This window comes from Aquila chrysaetos, unplaced genomic scaffold, assembly GCF_900496995.4.
Source record: "Aquila chrysaetos chrysaetos unplaced genomic scaffold, bAquChr1.4, whole genome shotgun sequence".
NCBI classification, from domain to species: Eukaryota; Metazoa; Chordata; class Aves; order Accipitriformes; family Accipitridae; genus Aquila; species Aquila chrysaetos.
The window spans coordinates 59,611-65,940 of NW_024470381.1; positions in this window are offsets into that span (position 1 = coordinate 59,611).

Consider the following 6,330-nt stretch of genomic DNA (forward strand, 5'->3'; position numbering starts at 1 on the left):
TATCTTTCCTTTACACCTAACAGAAGTCGCCTCCAGAGGCTGAGGACTTGTGTTTTTCTCCCAATCGCCTTGTCGATGCCCCCTTCCCTAGACAGAGATCCCAACTGCTTGGCTTCCTTATCCTCTAATTCCAAACTACTGGCCCCATTATCCCAGCATCGGAGCAGCCAGGTAACAATGTGCTCACCTGGGTGTTACTGATTTGTCATTAATTTGTTATTAGTTAGAATTAATCATATTTAGTTTTAATATTTTAGCAAAATCATATGTATGATGTATTTTATATATTTAACCACCAACCAGTGTCTGCTGCAAAACCCCTGTATAGCCCCGTACCAAGGCCAGAGAAATTGGCTAAAATCAACTAGTAGGAACATTTAGAACTTAGAGAACAGGATAAAGAAATACTTGACAACGGGGTGGTGTAAGAGTCGTTCAGTACGTTACTTGACAACGGCCTGTTTGGAACGCAGCGGCCGATCCCTAAGGAGAGAATGTGCGGTACAGGGCTCCTGGAAGGTACCTGGCTAGAGCCGATAGAGATAACCACATAGCTACTGTCAAAAAGGATGGATTGCACCTGTTGCCATAACATCGATGAAGAAATCATGAACTTTAGACGAACTTTGCTTCATTATAATACCAAAACACACCTCCTGGTCAAAAGCTACCCGCCTCCAAGACTTACCACGCCTCGGAGAGACCTTCACTACGCCTGCGTAAAAGATATTCACATATGCTAATGATTTCCCAAAAATCTAATGAATATGTATAACTTTTCTTGGAAATCTAATGAATATGTATCGATAAGTCTTAATATAAGGTGTATTGTTTTGGTGACAGGTGTGCGTGGTTCGTGAGAGGACTCGCCCGCGCACCCGGCCGTCAATAAAGAAGTGTCTGCTTATCTACACTAAATTGGTGTTGATAAGTTCTTCATTCCGAGCTTTTCGGTAACATGGGTGGCGGCTAAAATCTTTTCGCATGTCATGCAACTCACTCAGGGATAGAGATCAGGTAATTATTTCAGGTTCTGCCTCGTCCTCCTGTTCTCGCGATGACCCTGGTTCATCTTTATCTCTCACTAAGCGAACTGATTTCTTTGTGTGTTTCTTTTTCTGTACAGGGGCGACTGATACTGGCACAGGTTGGTTCTCTGGTTTAGCTGCAGTACCTGTCACCAGGGTTGGAGTAGCCACGCTGCCTGTTGCCGGGGTAGGGGTAGCCATGGTGCCTGTTGTCAGGGTTGGGGTAAGCCACGGTGTCTGTTGCCCTGTTTTCCCTCTTTTCCCCCTGAGGGTGCTGCCTAATATCAAGCAGTGTTTGGTAGATACTGGCCAGGGCCCAGCACAGTGCAGTGAGTTGTGCGTCTCTGGAATAGCCACAGCATTTTCCTTTCAAATATTCTACCACTTCATGAGGGTTCTGCAGTTGTTCGGGAGTAAACTTCCAAGCCACTGGAGGTGAGAAGTTCTCTAGATACCTGCCCATAACCTCCCACATGCCATGCCACCCATGAATATCCAGCTTTGGGGCAGATCTCTGGGTGGTACTCTTAAAGAGCTTTTTCGTAGCCCTAAACAAGACCTGAAACATATTCATGAGGCAAAACAAATTCTCAAAAGCTGTTGTAACAAACAAACAAATTCTCAAAAGCTGTTGTAATTAATCGGAAGGGGAGAAGGGAGGCGAACGGATGGGGGGAAGTATCCCCCCCTGACTTCCCCATGGATTGGGTGTAATTACCAATAAAATCCGATAGAAGGTGCCCAAAGTATGGAAATTATATCACTGCCTCATACAGATACCAGCTTAACCTCATGACCAGTGATGTAATCATTTCACAAGTCGACATTGCCCAGTACAGCAAAATGATAATCCCAATCACTCTCCCAGAGGTGATAAACATAACTACAGGCAATACATAGAGCATATAAGAACTTACAAAACGCCACCATGTAAACAAATGAACCAACATTGTGAATAACATCTATTTATCTAATATAAGAAATGAGTATGACAAATTTGTTTCAACATGCTCTGGCCAGATCCGTCGTTATCTCAACCCTTCCTGCCCCACGTTGGGTGCCAAAAAGGACTGTCGTGGTTTCAGCCCAGCCAGTAACAAAGGACCACACAGCCGCTCGCTCACTCCTCCCACTCCCCTCCGGTGCGATAGGGAGGAGAATCAGAGGAGAGAAAAGGGAAAAAAAAAAAACCCCAGAACCTCGAGGGTTGAGATAAGGGCAGTTTACTGGGACAACACACAAAAAAGGAGAAGTTACAACAACAACAACAACGGTACTAATAATATACAAAAGGAGTGATGCACAGTGCAACTGCTCACCACCCGGAACCCGACGCTCCACCACTTCCCCCACCGAAAGTCAAGAGAGAGCTCCCCCCAGCCCACTCCCCATTTATATACTGAGCATGATGTCACATGGTATGGAATAGCTCCTTGGCTAGTTCAGCTGCCCTGGCTGTGCCGTCCCCCACCTCCCAGGTTCCTGTAAAAATTAACTCTATCCCAGCTGAACCCAAGACAGATGTCCCAGACAAACTCCCGTCCAGCAGCATGTCCTGAATTAAAGTAATAAAGTTGAGTGCATTAATGAAGATTTGAGCTACCCGATGAAGGCAGGATCCTTGGAAGAACTGTCAACTGAAATGAATAGGGTTATATTATTACTATTATTATATAATTTTTGTTATTATGCTTCTAGGAATTACACATAAATCTTTTATAGTCAAAGGTGACATTTAATGAGTGTATCTTACTTGATACAATTCCTTTACAGGATGATGTTTGATTAACACATTTCTGGCTAATCAGAATAGTACAGCTAATCTCCATGTTAATTTGAATAAGGCTGTTGGTTTTGAACAGTAGTTTCTTTGTATTTTGATTTAGAAGTTACGACCTTTTCTTGCATTGCTTCTCATAAGCACCTCTAAACGGATGTTTAGATACATTATTTGAGCAATTTTCGGCTTGTGGTACCTTTACCTACTTATTGTCATGCTGTTAGGTGATTGGGCATTATTTTTTAGTAACTATTTCTGTCACTTAGCAACCCTCAGTGTCTTCAAAAACTTTTGTTTATTTCGCTCCTAAGTAATTTTCTTCTTCAAAATGGTAGTATAAATTACAGATACAGCAGTGTTGATAGCATCACTGATACAAGGTACTTGTTGTGTATGTAGCCCAAAATACAAAAGAATACAGAATACAAAAGCCCAGAATACAAAAGCTGGGAGGAAGGAGTGGCTGAGGGGGACTCCTATGGCTAGCAATCCGTGTAAGCCTGGAACACCCTGTTGCTGCTGTTTAGGGGGGGTCTGCCTTCAGTGCAGCAAAACTGAAGACCAACCCAGGTGAATCCTGATGCAGTAGGTGGAAAATGCTACTTCTGGCTTGGGAGGAGGGACTGTGACCTGAACACAGCTCCCCAGGGCATGATGCACTTCCCCCCACTGCGCCCTGGTGATCGGGGGATGTATGTTTTGATGTCTAAAAATGCACATATCACTTACCAATAAGGAAAAAAACTCAATCCAGAGTTGACCAGAGATATGGTCAGAGATATGACCAGAGCTCCAAGGCAGGGCAGGGGCTCGGCTTTGCTTTCCCACCCTCATCCCTTCGTGCCCTTCCCATGGGCCTGGCCACGTCCAACGCCACAGGCTGCTCTGCACACAGCAGACTGTCTGCCCCCGGGTCTCTCCCGGGCACCGCGAGGCACCGCGGGAGTCCTCCCTTGGCGCTGGGAGTTCAGACCAGTCTCCTGGGCGTGGGAGGGACAGCAGAATCACTGCCACAACTCTCTGTCCTCTTTGCAGACCCTGCGAGCCATGGACACCATGCTGGAGACGATGGTGCGCAGCTGTTCTGCCACCAGAGTCAGCGAGCAGCTGCAGAGTATCTTTCAGGTCTGGCATGTGAAAGGGGGGGCTTCACAGGGGCTGTTCCTCACCCTGGGGGGAAGGGGGTGTCCACTCTTGCGTGCATGGTCCTCACCCCAGTGCCATGCAGAGAGAGCACGCTGCAGGGAGGCTGCCCACCTCCCTTGGTAACCAGGGGCTGCCCGGCAGGCTCTTCTGGAGCACAGTGCCTGCAGAGGGTGGCATCTGCCTTCCTGCCCGGCCACAAGGTTGGCCCGGGGGATTTGTCCCAAGCCTGCGAGGGACCCTAGGGGCAGGAACCCCGCTACAGGCTTTGCTCGAGATCCCAGGCAGCCTTGACGGACTGTGAGAGTCCAGCCCGGGAGCCGAGCAGTGCTGCTTCTGCTGGAGGCCGTGTCTGCTCCCAGGGCACACCAGCAGCTTCTCTCTTCCCAGATGCTGCTGAACTTCACCAACTCTGAGAGAGCAGCTGTGCGGGAGAGGGCCGTGGGGAGGATTAAGGTTCTGAGCCTTTTGCTGGCCAAGAATTCCACACTGAAGGTGAGGAGCCAGGCACCCTCCAGCCAGGCCATCTCCCCCTCCCCGCACACCAGAGCAGCCTGCAGCTCTCCCCACGCGGGGCTGCTGCCCAGCTAGCTGCTCTGGGAGCCGCGGCCGGCATGGCCCTGCAAAGCCCTGACTCACCAGGGATCCAGCCTTGGGCACACTCTTGGGTTCAGGGCTTTGGCACCAGCTGCCTGCCCTCAACCCTTCTGCTGTCCTGCCTCCCTCGCCCAGGCTTGGCACCGCTTTGGACAAGACACGTTCGGCCCCATCTGCTATGGAGATGTCCAGATCCCAATCCTGGGACAGCTGCTGGGACGTCTCCTCCTTTTCCGCTCTTCCAAGGAACAAATAAGCTGTGCGGCTTCTGATGCTGTTTCTTTGCTCCACGAATTCATGCATAATCAAAAAAGTAAGGGGACTTGTGGTGGGCTTCATCCCTCTGCACACAGACATCTGCTTCTCTTCCCGACCTCCTCTGCCCCTCACAGCTGCTCCCCGTAGCATCCCAGCTCTCATTTTGCTGCAGAACCTGAGCGCTCTCCTGAAGTCCAGGACCTCTTCTCCGCTGCTCTCCTTCCTCCCTGCTTTCAGGATCTTGAAGCCCGCCATTTTGCAGTCCCCACAGCCAAAGCCACCATTGATTACCATGTCCCAAAGCCACGTCTGCCCTGTTAGTGAAGAGCTGATCCATCTGTGCACCACCACGGCTGGCCCCTCCAGTGCCTGGAGCAAGAAGGTGTTCCTGACACCCTCCAGAAACCTCCTTGACCGCTTCTGTCCTGCCATCTTGCAAGCAGCTCTCAGGGCCGTTCGGTAAGCTTGCTGGCAAAGCTGCTGTGTATTACTGACTCTTCTGTGTCCCCGCCGCTGTTTAGGCAGGTCAATGCTAAAGGCTAAAGCACTGCGGCTCCATTGGGAAGATGAGATCTCCTCCTTGCTGCGTCTGACCACCATGAAAGACATGGTAATGAGCTTCCCCCTTGCCGGGACTCTTGTCCCTGCCGTCAGCCGGGGACTTGTGTCAGCAAAGGCATCCAGAATCGCCGGGGCTGGCATGGCCTCACTGGCCCTGGTGAGAGGGCTCCTGCTGTCCCCGAGCAGGGACCATGCGAGGGCTGCACTCCAGTGTCCCACCAGCAGCAGCTCCAGCCCTCCTGGCCACCAGCAAGCCCTGCTTCTCTGGAGGGCCAGCACACTGTGCCCAGGAGCCCAACCCTCCTCCCTCACCCTGGGGGCCCTCTCTTCTTGTCCTCCCCCACCCAGTGACTGCAGCCCCTGCTGCCAGCTTTCCTGCGGGCACTGCCGCCAGCACTGCCGGCCATCTCTCGCCAGGGCTGCTCGCACTTGCCCAGCGAAGCAGCACCGTCAGGGCACTCGGTGTGACGTGTCTTCGCTCCCTTCCTTCCTCCCCTAGGCCTTTGCAAAATACCTCAAATCTTCTGAGAGGGCAGACATCGTCCTTGTGGCCATCGAGGCGATGAGAGACTCCAGCTTCAGTGAGAAGGAGGCAGCAAGAAAAGTGCTGCACGAGGTCATGAGAGACCCTGACTTCTGGCTGGCGGATGTAAGTGGCCGGTGGCTGCGCTGCCCTGCCCTTCAGCCCTGTCAGGCCTTGTTCCTCCCTCCATCCCTCCCTCCCAAACCCAGGTGTCTCGGGCACCGGAAGCCACCTGAAGGCAGCAGAGAGGGATGGGAAGGGCAGCGGACGAAATGGCTGCACTCCAGTGCCAGCACCATCCTCACCTGTGTCCTCTCCAGGTGCCAAAGATCACGAGCTGCATCCACAAAAACCTGGGATGCATCAACACGGAGTCAGCCCGGCAGAGCGTGGAGTCACTACTTCTCCTGATGACCGACCACTACCCCATCCAAGTGGTC